The 23,871-nt window shown below is 43.1% G+C and overlaps 1 protein-coding gene across 46 annotated transcripts in view; it reads right to left on the reverse strand.

Annotated features, from left to right (window-relative positions):
- The window catches only part of MADD (MAP kinase activating death domain), a 142,539-nt gene extending 119,028 nt beyond the window's left edge, over nt 1-23,511 (reverse strand). For 14 of the 46 annotated variants that reach the window (XM_053287630.1, XM_053287623.1, XM_053287608.1 and 11 more), the window contains exon 1: nt 23,219-23,508. The gene's annotated coding sequence lies outside the window, so the exon portion shown is untranslated. Of the gene's footprint in view, nt 1-23,218 lie in introns of all 46 variants that reach the window. The other 32 variants (XM_053287629.1, XM_053287619.1, XM_053287633.1 and 29 more) reach the window with 6 other exon arrangements.
- Between the last annotated feature and the right edge of the window lie 360 nt (nt 23,512-23,871).

Raw genomic sequence — 23,871 nt, forward strand, 5'->3', positions numbered from 1 at the left:
TTTGCATGCAATGGTAGCATACCAGCAATAGCTGGCTTGAGTTAGGTGCACCATGGGCATCCTCCTGTTACATACATGTGGGCAATAGGGTTGCCAACTGTCCCTCATTACGCGGGACATACCTCATTTCAGTGATGAAATTTTGGTCTCTATAGGGACAGGGATCAGGAACCAAGGCAGTAAGAAGCCTGATAGCCAGTCAGGAGGAGATCTGTCTTCTGGGGTAGGGGGAGGGAGAGAGGAGTTCTAGGGAATTTGAACAAAAGTCAAGTTACCTAAAGAAAGCAGGGCACAGTGGGCTGAAAAACAAGAACCTAAGAGAACCACGGGTGGTAGAGTTGAAGAAAAGAAGGCACAAGGACAAAGTGAGACTGAGGCAAAATCTTACAGTGCCCTAGGAGCAGGAGGGGCTGTGCTCCATTGACAGAATGGAAATAAACAAGGGGAGGAATTGGAGAACTGGAACTGTAAGTCAATGAGCTGAGAAGGCACAGGCCTCCTGGATCTAGGGCAGGGGTGGGCAAACTTGGCCCTCCAGGCAGCTGCAATCCCAGCCACAATAACTGCAGCTGGGGACGATGATGGGAGTTGTAGTTCAACAACAGCTGCCTGGAGGGCTAAGTTTGCCTACCCGATATAGGGTCTAGATCTTGACAGGATTGCTCTACTTTTAAGAGTTGCACAGAAGGAAAAGTTTAGTAGCTGTGATGCCTACTCTCAGTATGACCTGATAACACTAAGGGTTGAATGACGATCAAGAAACAGGGAGATGGGAGGAAAGCTGCATTTTACTTACTGACTGAACTAACCATTCAGTTCTTTGCACACAAGCAAGTAGTATTTTAAGGACATATATCTCACCTTTTCCTGTTAAAAACAGGGACAAGGTAGCTCACAACATGAAATAGGTAAAACAAACATAATATATCATCAATAAAACATAGAAGTAGCATAAAATGACATAAAAGTAGATCAGCTTCACTGGTTTAATAAAATATAGTGTTGGAAATCACAGTACCTGCAGAGCGAAAGCGCCCATATGGCTGGAGAAGGCCTGCCCTTACCCCACTCCAAAGAAGAGTGGGGTAAGGTCACAATACAGAAGCCAGAAAGCCGCAAAGCAAAGCAACAACAGGTGCTTTGCAAGAGCAGCAATACTGCACAGCTAGACAGGGAACGGAAAGGGGAATCGAACAAGATCTAGATGAGATCAAGCAACTTCTCACAAGAACCATTTATGCACTAGCAAGTTTGCCACTGGTGTTCTAAAAGGGGGGGCCAATGCCACTGGTGTGCCACGCAGAGGGGGCCAATGCTCAAGAGAAAGGAGCGTCTAAATCAGGACTGCACAACTTTGCTCTCTCCAGCTCTTGAACTCTCCAGCTCTTTTTGGACTACAACTTCCATCATCCCCAGTGTCAGAGGCCAACAGGAATGATGGGAGTTGCAGTTCAATATCTGCAGGCAGGCTGAAATTGTGCAGCCCTGGTCTAAATGGAAGGCTGCTCTCAGGGAGGAATCCAGCCTATGCAGAGGGCTAGACCCAGAGGAGGAAACAGATGCTGGGGTACTCACTCCTTTCCATAACTGAGATACTTTATTGGCGGGTGGGGGGTGAAGCACTGCTCTGCATGTCGGTCACTATCTCAACAGGCTTCAGCTGGAAAATCTGCTATTTATTTATTCAGCTAACACCGTAATCACTCTCTGAGAGAGCTTAGGGGAAAATAATATCCAATCCACACATAATGAAAGTAGGTAACATTGCAAAGAGATAGTAAAGATTCCTGAAGTGTCAGAGATATGCAAAGGGAAAGATATACCCTGAATAGTTTGCAAACATTTTTTAAAAAATTCTAGATTAGTGTTTTAGCACTTATCTAGCATACCAGCAGAGTATAGACACACCAAAAAGAAAGAAAATTTAAAACAGCACAAGCATGGACAAGGGAACAACTGTGTCACACCATACTCATGCACATTGCCAACAGCAGTATGTCTGCACGGTAAACAAATACAAATTGCTTGTGCAGAAGATCCATATTTTTCTGTCCAGAGATGATTCCTGTGTAGAACACTGTAAAGTACAAAGTAGACTTCAGAAAGTTAAATTTGCTGTCCTTTGATTCAATGGTTTTTCTTTTAATGTTGTTGCTGCTGCTGCTGCTGCTGCTGGGAAAACTACCCAAAACCATCACCTTAAGCATTACTAAATAAACTAACTGATGTTGATAGCCGCAGCTGCCTATAAAGAGGCTGTATCTACCCCTATAATCTCACCCCTACAATGGCCTCCTTGGCACAGGCTTGTTGCACATAAAGACAAGCCCAAAAACCTTCACAGCAACCATTCAAGCTATATCTACACCACAGATTGAAGAAAACAAACTGAAAATTCATTCTAAAAGGATGTAACCAGAAAAAAATATAGATATTAGTATGTGATGCCCATCATTGACTGGGCACAGTCATTTTGCATAGATTATACTGCTACCAAAGTTCAAGAAATGAAATCCAGGAGGTCCTCTAATATCACAGGGAAAACATTTGCGAAAACTGAAATATTGGAGTACTTGACTTAAGCCAAAAGATGGGGTTAGGTTCCTTAGCTAAACAATCCATTTTCATGGTGCAGGGAGAGTGGCTATCTATATTATTAATCCTCCTGGGTGTGCCTTAGAATATGCGTCCCAGCGCCCAGCTGATTGGCTGGGCGGCGGAGGCGTCTGATTGGCTGAGGCGCACCCAGGAGGCAAGCGAGCGGCAGGCCCAGCCCGGCCGCGAAGTTGGGCGGGGGGAGGAGGGAGGGAGGGATGGCAAGAGAGTGGGGCGGGAGGTTAGGGAAGAATAGCCGGTCCCAAAGAGCACACAGATGCTTTGTGCGGGTTGGCTAGTTTAAACTTAAACCACCCTGCACATCAGCTGAAAAGCACAGGCAGGTGTAAAGCTTAAAGAGCCTCTCCCCCTGCTTCTCAGCTGACTCACGGGGAGGCTTAAAGAAGTGGTGCAAGAGGCAAGAGTGGATGGAACAGCCTGTACCTCTCGTACCACTTCTTTAAATCTCCCCATGTGCCAGCTGAGAAGTGGGGAGCATGGATATTTTATTTACTGTATAACAATTAAGGGGGGTGGTAGTAAAATGTAAATAATTGGATGTAAAGAAAGCGAGGGGTCCCTTTATCACATGTGGCAGTCCTGAAGAGAAGTAAAGAGGCCTTAGGATATGACTTGTGATGAATTTAAAAAGATTCTCAAATGTATGTCACAAGAGATTTGAACCCTTTTTTGTTGGGTATAATCAGTGAAGAAATCCCAAAATAAAATAGAAATTTTTAAATCTATTGTATCAGTAAGAGATGGCCATTTAAGAAGTTTTCTAGAAGACTGGAAATCCTCTTCATGGTACAGGAAAAACAATGTAAATGTGGACCTATCAATGGGGCCTGATATGCAAAAATAACAGTCGGGGAATTTGTTTGAGTAATGAACTAAAGGATTATGATGGCAAAATACAAAGAAAATATTTATAGGAGAGCAAATATAGATGTTACAGTATAACTATGTTGAAAGATGAACTGGAAGTCACATTGGTATATAGAAAACCAATAAAATATAAATGCAAAAAAAAAAAAGTAAATAATTGAAACTACACCCTCCTCCCACGCTCAAGCACTAAACTGGTATACACAAGAAGGAGACTCACAAATGGGTGAAATCACTATTCAAGAGTCAACTGTATTTGTCAGTTGTTGTTTTTATTAATGTGCTTGCAAAAGGGAAGTAAAATAACCATTTGAAATTTGTAGGATTTCAACTTCAAACATCATTCATTTTATTGAATAATTACCATATATGGTACATTTGAATCATTGTAAATCTGAATCTGAGAAAGATCTTCTGCTTCTCTTGGACATGATGTCATTTTGGAATTATTGATCTGATAATTGAATATTAAAAATCTGTTGAGAACAATAACAGATAAAATATGATTATTCAGAATATATAACAGATATTCAGAATTTATTCAGGTGTCAAAAGTAGTGCATTTCGCTAACTTAAGTGGCAGGATTGCTCATGCAAAATCTGTAGGTAATCGGGAAGTTTGATATTCAGAATTGCTTCAAAAAAGTAGTTTTTTATTTTCAATGAGTATATTCTGTTGTAAAAAGTTGTGCATTCAGCTAATATAAGTGGCATGATTGTGTATGCAAAATCGGGCATCTGTAGGTCATTGGGCAGTATGACTTTATTTTGTACCAACCAACCAAAAATATATTAGATAACTAGCTGGACCAGGCACAAAGCATCTGCACCTCTAGCTGCCCACCCACGGCCTCCTACCACCACCTGCCCACCTATTTAACACTGTTTCATCTCCCTCTCCCACACCCACTAGCTCCTTCCTCCCCCCCTTCATCCTTTCCCCGCCCACAGGCTTCTTCCTTTCCCTCCCCACCTGCCCACCGACTTCTTCCCCAGCCAACTCTGCCACCATTTCCTCTCCCCCTCCCCCACCTGCCCACCAGCTTTTTCTTTTCCCTTCCCCCACCACGACTTCTTCCTCCCCCTCCCCACATGCCGGCTACTTCCTCCCTAGCTGTCGCCCGCCCATCCCTGCCACCATGTTGTTGCCGTTAACTTCTGCTGCCATTTTTTACCCCGCCCGTCCCGTAGCTACCTGGCAGCTCTCCAAACTCTTGCGAGAGCTGCCACACATGGGATTAGCCACACATGGGATTAGGGTATGCCTTAGAGAAGTAAATATATAGATTACATAAAATAGATCACCTCCATTTTATGAACAAAGATTGGTGATGAAGGCCAACAAGATGCACATTAGGTCTGGAAAAATAACTGTAATCCTTTATGCCAACTACTTGGCAAAGCTTCTCCATCTCCTACATTTTATTGATCTTAACTGCTGGGTTGGGAATCACACTCCATCTTGGGCCTATCTCCATTTTCTTCTTTGTCATGATTGTGCAGAATTTTTTTTCCCCCCAAGAGAAGAAAGACTGGAAGGAAAGAGATTAGCACATACTGTAAACAAGATGTTCTAAGTAGATCTAATGGAGCCTACTTTCTGCTCCTTTCAACATGGTGAATTTACAACACTCCATGGAAGTAATTTAATTATACTAAGAATACTTAATACTGCAAATTTGGTCTGTATTATACTGCAAACACATGAATTGCAAAGGAGTGGTGCTTATAAATTCCAGTGGCCACCATCTTGTTTCAAGACAGCAGATCAAAATAAAAATACCACTGCACTGTCTGGATATCGTCTCAAAGACTGAGTGTGACAGCTTCTAGTGAGTCTAAATTTCCCTCCTCCTAAATGTGCTGTGATTGTTTCAATTAAAATTGAAGGGATGTCTAATGCCCAAGGATCTCCTCCCATATACTATAAATTTGGTTTGTATCAGACTATAAACACAAAAGATAGTAGGGGTAGACACGTGGATATTGTGATCTCATAAGTTAGCTTCCCTTCAGAAAGAAGGATGTAAGGTGGGTCTCATGTAGTGTGTCAAAGGCAGGCCCCTGACTCAAAAGATCAAAGACTAATTATCTAGCTATTTATTTGTTCAATTTATATACTGCCCTTCCTGAAGTGGTTCAGGCCGATTTACATTAAAATCAAAAACACAGAATAAAACAATTAAAATTCAAGAAACATTTAAACCAGATTAAATCTCATTAAAATTAAAGTTAAAACCAGATGATATTAAAAGCCAGGCTAAAAAGGTGGGTCTTTAAGGTTCTCCTGAAGACCTCCAAGGGAGATAATCCTCTTATATCCACGGGGAGTGCACTGCACAACGCAGGGCAACAACTGGAAGGCCCTATTTCTGGTCGCCACCAGATGAACTGGTAGCACCTGAAGATGGAACCCTCTTGATGATGTTAATGAGCTGTGGGGATCTTGTAGAGCAAGGTGCTCTCTCAGGTAACCCAGACCTAAGCCATTCAGGGCTTTAAACGTAATAACCAGCACTTTGGTTAGTTGCTCCTCCTATCCCCAAATCCCTCAGGCAATCCATAAGAATGGTCAATGGTATCAAAAGCCGCTGATAGATCCAAAAGTGTCAGCAGAGTCACTCTCCCTCTGTCAATTTGAAGGTCATCTATCAGGCCAACTGAGGTTGGAGACTGGCCTATAATAATCAATCACCAGGGGATCAAGAGCAGGCTTCTTAAGAAGAGATCTAACCATTGCCTCTTTCAAACAAGATGGCATCTGCCCTTCCTCAGTGAGGTATTAGTGACATAGCTCTATTTGATTGTAACCTACAACAGAGTTAAATCTAGCTGGCACTGAAGAATCCTGGAAATGCTCTCTCTCTCCCTTTTCATCTACCTGCCATGCGAGGTATTAATGAAACAGGCTTGAAGAATCAGACATTTTTCCTGCCACAATATTAACAGGCCAATATTTCTCTCAAAGATTGAGTGTGGCAGCTTCTAGTGCATCCCTCCTCCTAAACGTGTTGCAATGGTTTCAATTAATCATATCTGATGCTCCAGGTGTCATGACAAATATGCATACTCACAATACACTCACGCTGGGCTGTAGAAAACACACAAGCAATGGGCCAGTCTGATTGATACTTTTCCAGCCAAATGATTAAAAGGGCTGTGAACCAACAGCATGCCTGTTGTGATGTCTTTCGCGGACATCCTGACATCCTCCCAGCACATTCCTTTATTGCATGATGGAACATATCAACTGAACTGCCACTTTGCACATGCTTCAAATACTAGTTTAACCTGGTATTTAAAATACCAATTTAAACTAGTATTTGGAGTGCATATAGAGCAGTGGTTAGGAAAATCCCGCCAGCCCCACCCCAAGCCATAAACAAATGTGCTGAGAGGACACTGGGGCATCTGCAACAGACATCACAGTGGGCATGATCTTGGCACATCTCCCTTTTATTTATTATTTATGTATTTATATTTCTATACTGCCTGATATAGACATCTCTAGGCGGTGTACAAAGTTAAAACATAGCAAACGTAAAAAACAATATAAAATCACTAAAATGCACCAAACAAGTAAAAAAACAATCTCAAAAGATAAAAACATATTAAAATGTCATTTAAAAGCCTGGGAAAATAGGTACATCTTGAGAAAAGGAGATGCTCTTGTCTCAAGAGGGAGTGTATTCCAGAGCCCTGGGGCAGCCACAGAGAAGGCCCAGTCACAAGTCGCCACCAAACAAGCCGTCAGCAACCGTTTAATTATGTGCAGGCCAGTTCAGCAGAGGATAGTATCGTCTGAACTGGCCCACTATCTGCTTTTTGTGATCTTCCACAGCAGAAATGTTTGCTAGGTTGTAGAATGATCAGGTAAAATAAGTAATTCTGCTTCCTGAGCAGCCACATACAGTAAGCCTTAATAGGTAAGAAGCAGACAGCAAAGCTGGCAGTAGATCCTGACAGCACAGGAGGATTAGAATTGACCCAGAATGGATAGCTTAAGCACCTGCCAACAGAATTACTCAATGTCAAAGCAATACAAATTTTGCCACCTAGCCAATAAATAAAAAGCAGCCATCAGCAGTTTGTAATATGGTAACTTAAAGGCTGGTGGGCTCCAGATATTCTGTCTTCCAGACTGGAAGTCCTGGGCATTAAACAGCTGAGGTCCAGGGTATTTAGGAGAACACCTTTTTTGTTATGAGCCCCGCCAACTACTGAGATCATCTGGGGAGATCTGTCTGCAATTGCCACCAGCTCTCCTAATGGCTACTTAAGGACAATCCTTCTCCGTTACTGCCCCAAGGCTTTGGAATGCGCTCCCTGATTAAATAAGAGCCTCCTCATCTCTGATAACTTTTAAGAAGGCGGTTAAGACACATTTGTTACACAGGCTTTTAATTAGACTTACAGATTTTAACACTGCTTTAAATTTTAAATTATTTCAATGTTTTAATGTTTTGATTTGATTTGATTTGTGCTGTTTTATTGTGAACTTCCCAGAGACATGAGCTTTGAGCAGTATATAAATATGTTTAAATAAATAAATGCAATTCCCTGCTAACTTGGCAAAGAGGCACCTTTTAATGTGGTGATTCTCTTTATTTAGCAGAAGGAGAGTAACTGGCCCTATCCACCCCCAGCACATTACCTCCAGTGACTGTTGCTGGTGTCTATTTTATGTTTCTTTTTAGATTTTGAGCCCTTTGGGGACAGGAATCCATCTTATTTATTATTTCTCTGTGTAAAACGCCCTGAGTAATTTTTGGAAGGGCGGTAAAGAAATTGAAATAAGAAGAAGAAGAAGAAGAAGAAGAAGAAGAAGAAGAAGAAGAAGAAGAAGAAGAAGAAGAAGAAGAAGAAGAAATTGAAAGGCTGTGGCAGAAAAAGACCAAAATAATCCCAGTGGTAATTGGCGCCCTGGGTGCAGTTCCAAAAGACCTTGAAGAGCACCTCAACACCATAGGGGCCACAGAAATCACCACCAGCCAATTACAAAAAGCAGCTTTACTGGGAACAGCCTATATTCTGCGACGATATCTATAACAATTGACAATAAAATTCTGGCATCCCAGGTCCTTGGGAAGGACTCGATGTCTGGATAAAACAAACCAGTCAATAACACCTGTCTGGCTGTGTAAACAAGAGATAATAATAACTAGCTGACCCGAGTGCCGCCGCCACGGACGGGCCGAGTGCCGCCACCGCAGCTGGGTCGGGCCGCCCCCACCCCGCCGCACCACCACTACCGCGCTGTCGGGCGGGCTGGGGCCCACCGCCGCCTGGCCCGCCGCCGAGTGCCGCGGCTGAGTGCCGCCGCCGCGGCGGGGCCGAGTGCTGAGTCCCGCCGCCACGGCCAGGCCAAGTGCCGAGTTCCGCCGCCGTGGCCAGGTCGGGCCACCCCCGCCCCGCCGCACCACCACTACCATGCTGTCGGACAGGCCGGGCCACCCCCGCCGCCTCACATCTGCGGCTGGGCTGGGGCCCGCCGCCGCCTGGCCCGCCGCAGCTGCCTGGCCTGCAGCGCGGCCAGGCCCGCCGCCTCGCCTCCACAGCCGGGCCCGGCCAGGCCCGCTGCCTCGCCTCCGCGGCTGGGCCCGCCTGGATCCCCGGCCATGGCCACCGCCACCGCTGTTCTCCTGGGTGCGCCAGCCAATCAGGCGCCCCGCAGCCCAGCCAATCCGCTGGGCTGCCGGGACGCATTTCTCCTGGGCACACCCAGGAGAAATATATATATAGAAGATAATAGAAGCAGCAGCAGCAGCAAGCATAATTTAGTTTTATGGTATGGAAATTGGGTGGATAAGTTATTCTGAATTAATTTCTACACCTAATAAGATAACTTACATGGTAAAGATCCAGGGAATATGAAACAAATTTCAAAGCATAGCCATATACCTAAATAGACAGAATCTTGTAAAATACTACTTGACCTTATCTAGCCTAGGGATGTACACAAAACACGATTCGAGTAGCAAATCATAGCACATCCCCCACACCTTTAACAAGGAGGAGAGCAAGTCCATACCTGCTCCTCCAGCACTCACTGCCACAGGAGGTTTGGCAACACTCCCCCCAGCTACCATCATGTGCCAGCAGGGTGTCTCTCAGTTGCCTTCGCACGACACTGGCATGCACATGCACAGCTGTCATATGTGTGCCAGTATCGCGCAAGTACAGCTGGGAGTCACCTCACCAGCACACGATTCACTACTTGAATCGCGTTTCATGCACATCCCAAATCTAGCCCCATTTTCTCTAGTGGTATTTTCTTTGTTTACTTTAAATATTAACTCCAGAAATATCTGCACCTTAAATATTACCTTTGGATATGACTTTAGAAATATTTGCACGCCAACAGTTTCAAGCATCTGGAAGATCATCTGGAGAGGTCTGTCTCCATTTGCCACTGGTACATCTGGTGGTGACTCAGAACCAGGCATTTTCTATAGCTGCTCCTGGCCAATGGAATGCACTCCTGGCTCGCTGTCAGCCTTTAAGAGAGCCCTAAAAACTTACTTGTTTGGCCTGGCCTTCCAAGGTCTTTAATTTTTTTTTAAAGTACTTTAATTAGTTATAAATGGTTTTTAATATATTTTTTAATTGTTTTTAGCACTGTGTCTTAAATGGTGTATGTTTTTATGTCTTTTTAAACTTGTTGTACACTGCCCAGAGCCTTTGGATGGCGTAGTTTATAAATGTAATAAATGTGATAAATGAAATAAATATAAAAGCAAGCAAGCACTACAGGAGTAGGGGGAAAGCAAAGATAATATTAGCATGAATGCTCAAGACCACATAAAGCATCAATGCCCTTTAAACACACAATTCTAAAGAAAATATCACAAGGTCATTACATAAATGACCTTTATTTATTAGAACTACAGGGGCTGATGTGGAAAGGTAGGCAGCTAGAGCATAAGTGGAGAAAGCCTCAGCTCAAATCCAACAGTTTAAAACACAGTGAAGATCTATGCTTTGGCAATGTGCACAGCAAAGAGCAGTTCTTTTCTGCCAGCTCACGTTTATCAGAATTGTCTAGGGTTGTGAGAGGACTAGTACATGTCCCTCCTCCTTTGAATAATAATTTGGATCAATCAATCATCTGTTGTGACTTTTAAAATGAGTTTTTTTGCAGATAAAATATCTCATATTTGAGCTGAATTAGACTCTAGTTACTGCAGAGCCTACTATGGAGGTGTCCAGCAGCTCCTCTTGTATGGTCAAATTTGATCAGTTTGTGACTCCTGAGGATGTAGACAAGCTCTTGGGACATTTCACCTTACTACCTGTTCTCTTGATCCTTGACCAACATGGCTTATATGATCCAGCAGGGGGATTATTGGAGAGAGTCTTGTTAAAATCATTAATGCTTCTCTGAGGGAGGGCAGGATGTCTCCTTGTCTCAAGGAGGCAATTATTAGACCACTGTTCAATAAACCTCCATTGGATTCCTCAGAATTAGGCAATTATAGGCCAATCCCCAGCCTCTCATGGGTGGGCAAGGTGTGAGAGGGTGGTGGTGTCTCAGCTCCAGGCAATCTTGGAAAAAGCAGATCATCTGGACCCATTTCAAACTGGCTTTTGGGTGGGCTATGGTGTTGGCAGCCTTGGCCGGCCTGTTGGATGATCTCCAATTAGGAATCAACAGAGGGGATGTGACTCTGTTGATCCTTTTGGATATCTTGGCAGCTTTAAATAACATCAACCACGGTATCCTCCTGGCGTGCCTAAAAGGGTTGGGAGTGGAAAGGCACTGCTTTGTAGTGATTCTACTCCTACATCTCAGGTAGGTTCCAGATAGGATGATTGTTACTCATCAAATCGAGAGATATCGTATAGGATTCCATTAGGGCTCCATTCTATCCCCAAAGAACTACGCTGGCTACCAATAAGTTTCTGGGCAAAATACAAAGTGCTGATCATTACCTATAAAGCTCTGAATGGCTTGGGTCCAAGGTATTTAAAAGAATGCCGCCTTCTTCTTGAACCCTACTGCCTATTAAGACCATCTGGGGAGGTCCGGTTGCAGTTGCCACCAGCTCAGTTGGTGGCAGGGTGGATTTGATTTAAATCAAACTGATTTAAATCACGATTTAAATCACGATTTAAATCACGATTTAAATCACTAGCAGGGTGGATAAAAATCAAAAAAATCCGATTTAAATCAAAAAAATCGATTTTTTTGATTTAAATTGGATTTTTTTTTATTTTTATGCACCCTGCTAGTGATTTAAATCGTGATTTAAATCATGATTTAAATCAGTTTGATTTAAATCAAATCCACCCTGGTTGGTGGTGACTTGAAACTAGGCCTTTTCTAGGGTTGTCCTGGGTCTTTGGGACACACTTTCTAACGAAATTAGAGCCTCCCCTTCTCTGGATGTTTTTTAAGAAGGACCTGAAAACATATCTGTTTAGCCAGGCTTTTAGTTTATAGTTTTAAAGTTTAGAGTTTTACAGTTTTATATGTATTTTAAACTGTTTTAATTGTGTTAATGTTTTAATTGTGTTTTTAGATTGTGAACCACCCAGGGACTTGCATTTGGGGTGGTATAAAAATGTGTCAAATAAAAATAAACAAATAAATTCACAAGCAGGGGCCAGACTGAAGGGGAAGGTGGCCTTAAGTTAAATAATATCCTGAGACCAAACAGGTTATACCGTATTTTCTCCTTTGTCAACATTAATACATACAAGCAAGCTCACACAGAAGAACCACAAACATACATACATACAACATTCACTCTACCCCCTCCTTGTTTTGCATCTACTGACACACCTATTTTTGTACATATGGAAATACGGTTAAATCCCACCTTATAATGAAGCAGCTACCCATTGGAGACCACTTTACTAATCACATTATTTCCTACAGAGGAAAATCCTTCCTTTTTGGACACTGGTAACATACATATCTAGCTCACTTCATGAAAGTCTTTAACTATTTTGCAGCAGTTTGAAATGAAGCCACCAACATAGGATACTGGGCCCATTAATATGATTATTATTAATATGATTTCATGCTGCTGCATATATGCATATCGCTAATTTAATTCTTACATCCTAAATTAACCTGTGACATCCTTCAGCTACTGGATCCAAACATCTCCCTGGTCTCTCAGGTTGAGGCAATGGCCAGAAGGGCATTCTATCAGCTTTGGCTGATAGATCCATACAAATCTCTCTCCATCTTCCTTCTTAATTGTTGATTTGTTAATTATCCAAATCCTCAGGACATCCAACCAGGGTTCATTTAAAAAGAGAGAGCATGCAATCGCTTCTGAGGCTCAAATCTGTTTGCTCTCTGATCTGGAAGCTCTTTCCTCTAAATTCCAGATGTGCAGAAACTGATCATGATTACTCAAGTAAAAACAATGCTGAAGTCTAACACTCAGAACCAGTACTTGGGTGTGCCGTAGCTTCAACTGACCTTCGCAGAGCAAGATAATATTGAAAACTACGAATTTTAGACACTATGTGGACATGTTTGTATGACTCCACCTCTTTGGGGACCAGATGGACCCTTCCACTCCTTGTTTGGACACCTCTGAGTGTACTCTTCACTGAATATTATCTATCATTGATATTGACTTCTCTACCTTGCTTTTTTCTCCTCCCTCCACTTTGTTTTTGAGTGTTTGTATTTAAAAAGAGAAAAGAAAATTATAAAGGGCTGGGAGGGAACCAACACATGCAATTTACTCCTGAACCATCCCTCAAAGGACACTTCTAATATGAATAGTTTGGCAAAACCAGGTTTGCCACAAACTGTACAATCAACAGGGAGCTGCCACTACTTACAGCATCCTGACTAGTGTGCATGAATTACTTGGATTTGCAGGTTCAAAGGATTATATTTTTGGAATGTGAATTTGCAAACATGGTTGCCACATTCATGTTTTCCATGTTTTACATACATTTAAAACATCTCAGATATATATATATCTCTGCTTGCAACTTCCCTACTTAAAACCATCTGAATATTTTATTAGTCTAGAGATTTGCTGCCAACATTAAAGAATTATGAAATATGTTAAGTAGTTTGAATGCAATGTATTTTCCTGTAATTCCTTTGCAATCTAAGATTATTATTTTGTTCCCACGAACTACATCAAATACGTAATAATGATCCTTTAAAAGTCATATTCAAGGTTAAGTTGTAACAACACTGTGCCATCGTTTTTCTCACAAGATGGATATACCAGAGCAGAACTTTTATGTAACAGATTTGGAATGATTCATCTACTTGGTGCTGCAAAAATGGTTGATTGTATAATTGTGTCTAGGGTACATACATAATGTATCGCTACATAATTCATGCAAATATAATAATGTACAGAAAAAGGACGCTTATTAGAAAGAGAGTTTGTACAATCTCATAGTAATTGTGTCAGTGCAGGCCTGGACACTTGTGGCAAGTTAAAAATTACCTTTAGACAAAGAAACTTTAAAATAATTGACATTTTAACCTCCTTTAGACCATATGTGGCCGACATACAGTAGGTATGAGCAGAAAGAAAGGCAATTGTTTATTTACACAACTGATATCCTGTGTTTCCCTCTCTCTTGAAAGGCCCAAAGCAGTTTACATTTGCTTAAGCATATCAATAAAACTAACAATGAACCACATAAAAATCAGCCCATAAAACATTTAAAAATCCCCAAACCAGGATACAAGCTAACTTTAACATTTTCTCCTGAGAATCATGAAGCAACCCCATTTGGGTCTTTAAGTGAGCAGAGATCCATTGCAGGAGGAGGACAAGGACAGGGACAACTTCCAGCTTACATTCCCCCACTTTACCTGTACAGCAAAAACGCTCTCGCCGGCGGTAACTCCCGCTGTTCATGTAGCGCTTTCGCTTCAACTACAACAAGCAACCCCTTGAAACCAGAAGCCCCTGACTTCGAATACACCAGATCTTCTTGATTACTGAAGATAGCTTTGGGCTTCGTGGGGATTTCTGTCATAAGGTACTCCCAGATTTCTGGTTGGTTTTGCTGCAGGCAAACATGACGCTCTACTGGAACTGGTTTCTTGAGGCGCTGAGCAGCAGAAACACCGGAGCAAAACAAAACCGAAGCAAGCCATTCAACGTCTGTGCTGAGTTAAGCTGCCTGGATGATGGGAGGGGGAATTTGGAGGGGGGGAATTGGGGGGGTTTGGTGGTGGGGCTTTTGTGGGGCATGGCACTGCACCCTCTTCCAGCTGCACCCAGAGCATGTGCCCTGGCTGCCCCACCCTGATCTGCCTCTGATCCTGGGCAGTGGGAAGTCATAAGAGAAGCACGCTGAGCTTATAATTAATGACTAGCACCTTGATAGGCTCAGAAGTATAATAGCAGTCAGCAGTCATATTGACTTTATATCCTTACTCCACTTTGCTCACAGAATCACAGAATTTTACAGTTGGAAGGATCATTGGAGGTCTTGAAGTCCAACCCCACTGCACAGTGCAGGAAACTGCTACAGCATTCCTGAGAGATGACCACCTAGGCTCTGTTCTAAATCCCTACTGAAGATTTGCCTACCACTGCATAAGGCAAACTGTTCCATTGTTAAACAGCTCTTACAGTTAGGAAATGCTGCTTAATGTCTAGCCAAAATCTGCTTCCTTGTAATTTCATCCCCTTGGTTCTAGTCCTGCCCTCTAGAGCAGGGTTTCTTAACCTTCGGTCCCCAGATATGGTTGGACTATAACTCCCATCATTCCCAGCCACAAAGGCCATGGCTGGGGATGATGGGAGTTGTAGTACAACCATATCTGGGGACTGAAGGTTAAGAAATCTTGCTCTAGAGCAACAGAGACTTTTGAACAGGACTTTTGAAGGATTGTCATTTGAAGATGATGATCATATCTCCCTTCTCCTTTTCATACCCAGTTTCTTCAACCATTCTGCACTCGACTTGGTTTCTAGATCCCTCAACATAGGAACCTGCCTTATACTGAGTCAGACCATTGGTCCATCTATTACAGTATTGTCTACACAGTCTAGCAGCAGTTCTCCAAAGTTTCAGGCAGGAGTCTCTCCCAGCCCCATCTGCAGATGCCAGGGATTAAACCTGGGGCCGTCTGCATGCAAAGCAGGTGTTCTTTCACTGAGCTATGCCTCCATGACCCATCTTTGTTGTCCTCTTCTGAGACTGTACCAGTTCCAATTTATCAGTGTCCTCCTTAAAATGCAGTGCCCAGAAGTAGACACAATATATTCCAAGTGAGGTCTGGTCAGCATAGAATAATGTAGAACTCTTACTTTTCACTATGCATCTGCTAATGCAGCTTAATATTGCATTAGCTTTTTTAGCACCTGCACCACACAGCCGGCTTTTCTTCAACTTGTGATCCATTAGGACAACTAGATCCTTTTCACATATACTATGTCAAACCAGGTCTCTTCTACCCTATACTTGCTCAATTGAGTCTTCTTACCCAAATGCAGGGCTTTAAATTTGCCTCTATTGAACTTTGTCTTATTGAATATCCAATATTCAAGCCTGTCAAGATCATTTCGAATCTCAATTCTGTCTTCTAAGTTATTAGCAATCCCCCCACCCAGTTTCCTATCTGTAATTTTTATGCCCTCCTCCAAATCAATAAAAATATTAGCAAAGGGCCCAGGACAGAGCCCTGTGGCACTCCACTGAATACCTCCCTTCAGGCTGATGTGGGGCCATTAATAAGCACTTGCTGGGTACAGCTGCTCAACCAGCTGTGAATTCACCTAACAGTAGTAACATCTAGCCCTCATTTTACCATCGTGTCAACACGGATATCATGGGAAACTTTGTCAATTTTTTTTTTCTAGTCAAGAAACACTATGACCACCACATTCCCATGATCTAGTAGACTAGCAAAGCTAAAATGGAAATTAGATTAGTCTGGCATGACATGTTCTTGACAAACCCATGCTGGCTCCTCATAATCACCACATTCTTTTCTAAGTGCTCCTATACAGACTGCTTAATAATCTGTTCTGGGACCTTGCCAGGTATCAATATTAATCTGACTGGCCTGTAGACTCCTCCTTTCCCCCTTTTTGAAGATAAGAAAATATTTCCTCACCTCCAGTCTTCCAGTACCTCACTGTTTTTCAGGAGTTCTCAAAAATTAAAGACAGTGGCTTTGAGATCAAACCTGCAGATTACTTCCGTACTCAGAGATGTAATTCATCTAGATCTCAAGACTTAATCTAATTTAAATTAGGTGTTTTCTTACTATCTCTTTGCATGTCTTGAGGCACAATTCTATCCTTTCTTCAATAACCGTGTGCGAGAAGGCAGATACAAAATAAACAAAATTATGATGCAGATATATTTGTAAAAACCCTTTTTGTTGTTTTTGCCATCCCTCACAAGTTGTAGCTCATTCCAAGTCATAGCTTTCCTGATACCATCCCTACAAGTTTGGGCCACTCTTCTACTCTTCCTTGATTATATGCTCCTCCCTTTGTTTCCTGTACTAGCCAATTTTGTTTCTCAGCTGCTCAGAGAGCTCGCTGTGCATCTACACTGATTTCTTGATATGTCTCCCATGTTTCCTTCTCATAGTAATAATTGTGCTTGTGGCTTCAGTATCTCACTTTTCAAAACCTCCCATTGATCTTTGACGCTTTTCTCCTTTAGAATCTTATCTAATTTTCTCTGAGCTCACTAAAATCAGCTTTCCTGAAATCCAAGGTGCACACCCAACTTCCTTCAATTCCTCCCACCTCCTGATACCATGAATTCCTAGATAGCATGGTCACTTTCCCCCCAGGGATTCCCCCAGTTTCAACTCATCAACTAGTTCTTTCCTGTTGGTAAGGATTAAGTTCCCCATCCCTGTGAGGAGCTGAGCTCCTGTATTCTGCACCAGCTAAAGCTCTGAAGTGTATTCAGAGACATTTTATTAATCTTATGTAATTTGCTTGTTTTAATATTGTAAACTGCTTTGGGTGCCTTTGTCAAGGCAGAAAGGCAGTATAAAAATGTAAGAAACAAATAAATAATATTAAAAAGCAACCCCAGCACACTGCAGTAGTCAATCAGGAAGGTTACAAAATACATCTAGTACAAGAACCATTGTCTCCAGAAAATTGTGAAAACTTAGAAACTACTGCTACTAATCTCTAGGAGGAGGCGTAGCTTATTTAAACAGCAGTTTTAGTGGTCTTTATATTTATTTAGTTATAGTATATTTATCCCACCCTTCAGATAAAATCCCTTAAGTCAGCTTTCACAATTTTAAAATCAGCAATAATAATAATAGACAGCTCAAACAAAAGACAATAACAAAACAGAATCAGCAGCAACACACACACACACACAGTCCTGGGCAAGTAAAAAGATTTTCAGCTGGCACCCAAATGCATCTCCCTAGGGAAGCTACCACCAAAGAGGAGGCTGTCTCACAAGTACCTGCCTGCCAACCTCAGACAGGTTCTTGAGGTTCCCTGTTCCCAAGCCTAGTGGCTTTAATGATCATGACTTTTATCTTAAATTGGGTCCAGAAATGGATCAGAAGCCAATGAAGGAGTTTCACAGCAGGAAAGCTATGACTCATACACCTAGTCACAGTTATCTAGCCCAGGAGTTGACAAATTTTCTTTAGACTTAGAAGCCAGTAGTGTTCTCTCTAATTTTTTTCATTTCATTTTTCAGGGATCATTAGGAAGGGGATTGAAAATAAAACTGCAGTCTTTTTTCTGAACTCAATAGCCCCAGGTGTTGTAGCCTTGCTTCATAAGAAAGGTGTTCTAGGCCCCTGATCATCTTGGTTGCCCTCTTCTGCACCTTTTCCAGTTCTACAATATCCTTTCTTAGATGTGGTGACCAGAATTGTACACAGTACTCCAGGTATGGCTGCACCATCATTTCGTATAAGGGCATTATAATATTGCAGTTTTATTTTCAATCCCCTTCCTAATTATCCCTAGCATGGAATTGGCCTTTTTCACAGCTGCTGCACATTGAGTCGACACTTTGAATGAGCTGTCCACCACGACACCAAGATCCCTCTCTTGATCAGTCACTGACAGCTCCAATCCCATCAACATATACTTGAAGCTGGGGTTTTTCATCCCAATGTGCATCACTTTACACTTGCCAACATTGAAACACATTTGCCATTTATTCGCCCACTCACCCAGTTTGGAGATCCTTTTGGAGCTCCTCACAATCTGTTTTGGATTTCACTACCTGAAAGAGTTTGGTATCATTTGCAAATTTGTCCACCTCGCTACTTACCCCTACTTCTAGATCATTTATGAATAAATTAAAAAGCACCGGTCCCAGGACAGATCCCTGGAAGACCCCAATTCTTACTTCCCTCCATTGTGAAAACTCTCCATTTATACCTACCCTCTGTTTTCTTTCCTTCAACCAGTTAGCAATCCACGGATGTACGTGCCCCCTTATCCCATAACTGCTACGTTTTCTCAGGAGTCTTTGATGAGGAACTTTGTTAAAAGCTTTTTGGAAGTCCAGGTATACTATGTCAACTGGATCACCTTGATACACACACTTGTTGACACTCTCAAAGAACTCCAAAAGGTTGGTGAGGTAACATTTACCTTTGCAGAAGTCATGCTGGTTCTCTCCCAGCAGGGCCTGTTGTTCTATGTGCTTTACAATTTTATCCTTGAGGATGCTTTCCATCAATTTGTCTGGAGCGGATATTAAGCTAACCAGCCTGTAATTTCCCAGATCGCCCCTGGAACCCTTTTTGAAAATCAGTGTTATATTTGCTACTTTCCAGTCCTCTGGTACAGAGCCTGATTGCAAGGATAAGTTATATATTCTAGCAAGGAGGCCAGCAATTTTACATTTGAGTTCTTTGAGGACTCTAGGATGGATGCCATCCAGCCCTGGCGATTTGCTAGTTTTCAGTTTTTCCACTTTAGAACATCATCTCTTGTCACTGCTATCTGACTCAGTTCCTTAGCCTCCATCCCTAAAAAGCTTGGTTCAGGAACAGGTATATGCTCAGTATCCTCTGCCGTGAAGACAGACACAAAGAACTCATTTAGCTTCTCTGCAACTTTCATATCCTCCTTAACAGTCCCTTTCACTCCCTCATTATCCAAAAATCCAACCACCTCCCTGGCAGTTACCTGCATCTGATGTATTAAAGGAAGTTTTTGTTATTCCCCTTGATGCTTTTGGCTAAATGTTCCTCAAACTCTCTTTTTGCCTCCCTTATTGTCACCTTGCATTTCTTTTGCCAGAGTTTGTGTTCCTTTCTGTTCTCTTCATTTGGGCAGGCCTTCCAATTTCAAAAGGAAGTATTCTTCCCTTTTTATGGCTTCCTTGATGGTACCTGTTAGCCATGCTGGCATCCTCCAGGACTTAGTGGTACCTTTCCTCCTTTTGGGTATACAATCTAACTGGGCTTCTAGTATTGTGGTTTTGAGTAAACTCCATGCATTCTGGAGCAAAGTGACTCTCCTGATTTTCCCTTTCAGCTTTCTTTTCACCATACTCTTCATTTTGGAGAAGTTTCCTCTTCTGAAATTCAAAGTGTCTGTGTTAGACTTCTTTAGTGATTCTCTCCCCATATGTATGCTGAATTTGATCACACTATGGTCACTGCTCCTTAAAGGGTGGATGACACTGACATCCCGCACTAGGTCCAGGGTGCCACTCAGAATTAAGTCCAAAGTCGCCTTCTCTCTGGTTGGTTCCAAGACCAACTGTTCTAGGGCATAGTCATTCAACATATCTAGAAATATGACTTCTTTGTCATTACCTGACTGTGAATTTACCCAGTCTATGTGTGGGTAATTGAAGTCACCCATTATTACTGCCCTGCCTCTCCTTGAAGCCTCCCTTATTTCCTCCTGCAACTCCCAGTCACTGTCTGCATTTTGATCCAGAAGGCGATAGCACGTCCCCAGTAGCACATTTCCTTTCAGGCCTTGTATTGTCACCCACAGGGTTTCTGTGGAGGGCTCCGGTCCACCTAGGTTTTCTACCTTGTTAGATTCTATCCTTTCTTTAATATACAGTGCTACTCCGCCTCCAAGGCGCCCCTCCCTGTCCTTTCTATAGAGTTTATATCCAGAGATAACAGTGTCTCATTGGTTCTCACTGTTCCAACATGTTTCTGTTATGCCCACTATATCTATTTCTGTGTTAGCAGCCAAGCACTCCAGCTCACGCAACTTTACTTCCCCCAACATATGCAATCTTCTTACCATGTTTCTGATCCTCTAAGAAAGTCCTTGTACTTGTGTACTCCTCACATATTCAGTTTTCTTGCCAGTGCAAAGTCTGCAGTGCAAACTCTTCCTCCAAAGAGCTCTGGTCAGTGTAGATCATTAATCCCCCACCCCCATTTATCATCACAACAACCCTCCTTGGTAGGTTATTTTGAAAGAAAATGAAAAGCCCAAGATCACACAGTGAGCTTCATGGCTGAGCAAGAATTTGAGTCAACACTGGCTCTATTGGTTAATATAATTGCCAACATTCATCTGCATAAAAGTATTTTATATGCATAAAAGTATTTTTATATGCATATACATGCATTATTTTATGCATATAAATTATTATTTGTATGCATAAATATTATTATTTATAAAGGCAATTAAGTACTGACAAATACAAGAAAGAAGCAGCAATAAAAAGTCATTTTCCATACAGGTCAAAACTCACAATGTTTCTCCTCAATGCACTGGAAATCAAGACAAGATTCATTCAGATATGTAACAAAAAGGGGGAACGGAAAATATTTTGCATAGTAGATAAAAAATTATATAGTAAAGGATACTTCAAGGAGCTGTGTTTACTGGTGGAAGTGAAGACAAGTTTATAAATGGAAACTAATCAAATGTTTAATTTATATGCAAAAGTTTGTCTATAAATACAGTTAATACCCATCATCTCTTAACATCTCCTAAGAGCTATTGTGAATGGTTCAATTCGGGGGCAGGGGGGGATGGAGACAAAGGACATCCTTGTGTCATGCCTCTATTTAGTTTGAAAGTTTTTAATGATACCCAATTAATAGACACCATCGCTGTTGGATTTCATATATCATATAACTACAGTGGATAGTCACCCGCAACAATAATTATTCACTGAGACACAGATGCAAGAAAATGAAATATATCTGCACACCTCATCCATGCACATTACAGATGCTGTTCTCTATGGTACCAGTTGAACACTCAGGAACAGTCAATAGTATCGCCTTTAAAATCTGTTTTACTGTTTCAGGTTTTTAGCAGCTTCACAGCCACCATCTCCTGAAACATACTTTGTAATTTTCCAGCTGAACAAACTGGAGCCCAAAAAATGCAAGTCAGAAGCAAGCAGAATAGATCGATCAGAACACCTTCTGCAAAGGATAGCAATCACACACATTCTCGGCATTGCTGTGTGGAACAACAGACAACTCTGGGGCCTCTGGGATGGCAGAAGCCACACTGCAGAGCAAGAAGTGACAGTGGGACCAAAGAATATCTCTGTTGACCACAGCAATGAAAGTCCCAAGCTATACTTGCTGTACAGTACTTTCCTCTTGTCAATGACCTTGGCCGGGTATCCACACAGACTGAGTCCAGGAAAAGCAGCTACAACAGTGTCCAGTTATATAGGAACATAGGAAGCTGCCATATATTGAGTCAGACCATTGGTCTATCTAGCTCCGTCTTGTCTTCACAGACAGGCAGCGGCCTCTCCAAGGTTGCAGGCAGGAATCTCTCTCAGCCCTATCTTGGAGATGCCAGGGAGGGAACTTGGAACCTTCTGCTCTTCCCAGAGAAGCCCCATCCCCTGCAGGGAATATCTTACAGTGCTCACACTTCTAGTATCCCTTTCATATGCAACCAGGGCAGACCCTGCTTAGCTAAGGGGACAAGTCATGCTTGCGACCACAAGACCAGCTCTGCTCAGCTCTGGCCAGCCTAAGAGGATGAATGGATCCGCATGGGGCAAGGAAGGAGAGGGATCTCACTGTACACAGCATAATTCCTCTCACTCACACACACATACACACACCACAGACAGAACGAAGGGAGAAAGAGAAGCTAGGCAATCAGGCACAAGGGGAGCAGTGGAAGAGGCAAAATTCACCGGGGACCCACAAGGGTGAGAAGGACTTATTGCTATTGTTATCTGACCATATGGGGGAAGGGGGTGCAGGACTGCAAGGGGGTGCAGGACCACCTCTCTAAAATCACTCTCTCACACACACGCACCCCAGCAGCCCTTCCACACACATCCCTATGGCTACCTTCCGCCCTCGACTGCCCAAGCCTGATCTCTCCTTACCCCACAGCTTTCCTCCCACCTCCCCATTCGCCTCCGACTCGTACACCGCCTACCAACACCTCTCTCCGCGCACACACGAACCCTGAGCTAGTCGTGACTCCTCCGCCTTTCCATTTCACGCCCCACACTCGCGCCTGCCCTCCAACGTCCCCTTCTCTTGCAAGCAAGCCCCAACTCACAAACCTGCTGCCCTCCCCGCGGTGCAACCAGCTGCCTCTCTGCTCGTGCTCCAACCAGCCAGTCCCTGTCGCGCCCCATACGGCACCCCCTTGTCTCAAGCAGTACCTGCTACCTCCCCTTCATTCCAACACCCCCCCTTCGCCCCAGAGCACCTTCACCACCGCACCCCACAAACATGCGCCTCTGCTTCCCAGCCTCCCTACCCTTTCCCAGGGAGGTCACCGTCTGAGCCGCGGGCGGGCGGGCGCTGGCACTATCTGTTCCCAGCCATTAGCGCCAGGCCTTCTCTCCTTACCTGTCAGTAGAGGCCCCTCACGCTTCAAGCTCGGCCCAGCCTCAAGCCGCCTGGCTAGTTCCGCATCAACAGCCTGGAGGAGCAGGACGAAGAGGGGAGGAGCGAGCCAGCAAGCGGGAGGGCGGGGAGTGTGCGGTGGAGAGCGAACCATTCAGCCGCTCGCAGGGGAAGGGAGCGGAGCCAAGCAAGCCAAGTGCGCCACCCCCCGAAGTGGCGGGAAGAAGCGCTGTAGAAGAGTCCCTGCCAGGGCCTTGAGCACCACGGCCAGCGCATCCCCCCGCCCCCCCGGAGAGGGGGAGGAAAGCAAGCAAGCGCGAGCCGCTACAGCGTCGCGTTGTGTAACAAACAATCTCCCCCTGCCCCGTCGAGGAGGCTTCTGTTGCGGTGCCAGCGCCAACTGCTGTTAAAACACGTCGTAGAATAAATAATCAAAGACAGGCAGCCACATTCAAACCTATAGGTTTACAAATAAAACTGCCACTTCACCCCGACAAAAGCAAAACCCAACAGAACCCGCTCAGTGACATCTGCATTCATTTAATTTTAAATTCATTTAAAGATATGCAACTTTAATATTGTTGACTGACTAACTTTTTCAAGTCAAAATCTATTTAATACTAGCCAAGTTGCATTTGAAATAAGGCTATGTCCTG

Source organism: Hemicordylus capensis, chromosome 1 (assembly GCF_027244095.1).
Source record: "Hemicordylus capensis ecotype Gifberg chromosome 1, rHemCap1.1.pri, whole genome shotgun sequence".
Classification (NCBI taxonomy): domain Eukaryota; kingdom Metazoa; phylum Chordata; class Lepidosauria; order Squamata; family Cordylidae; genus Hemicordylus; species Hemicordylus capensis.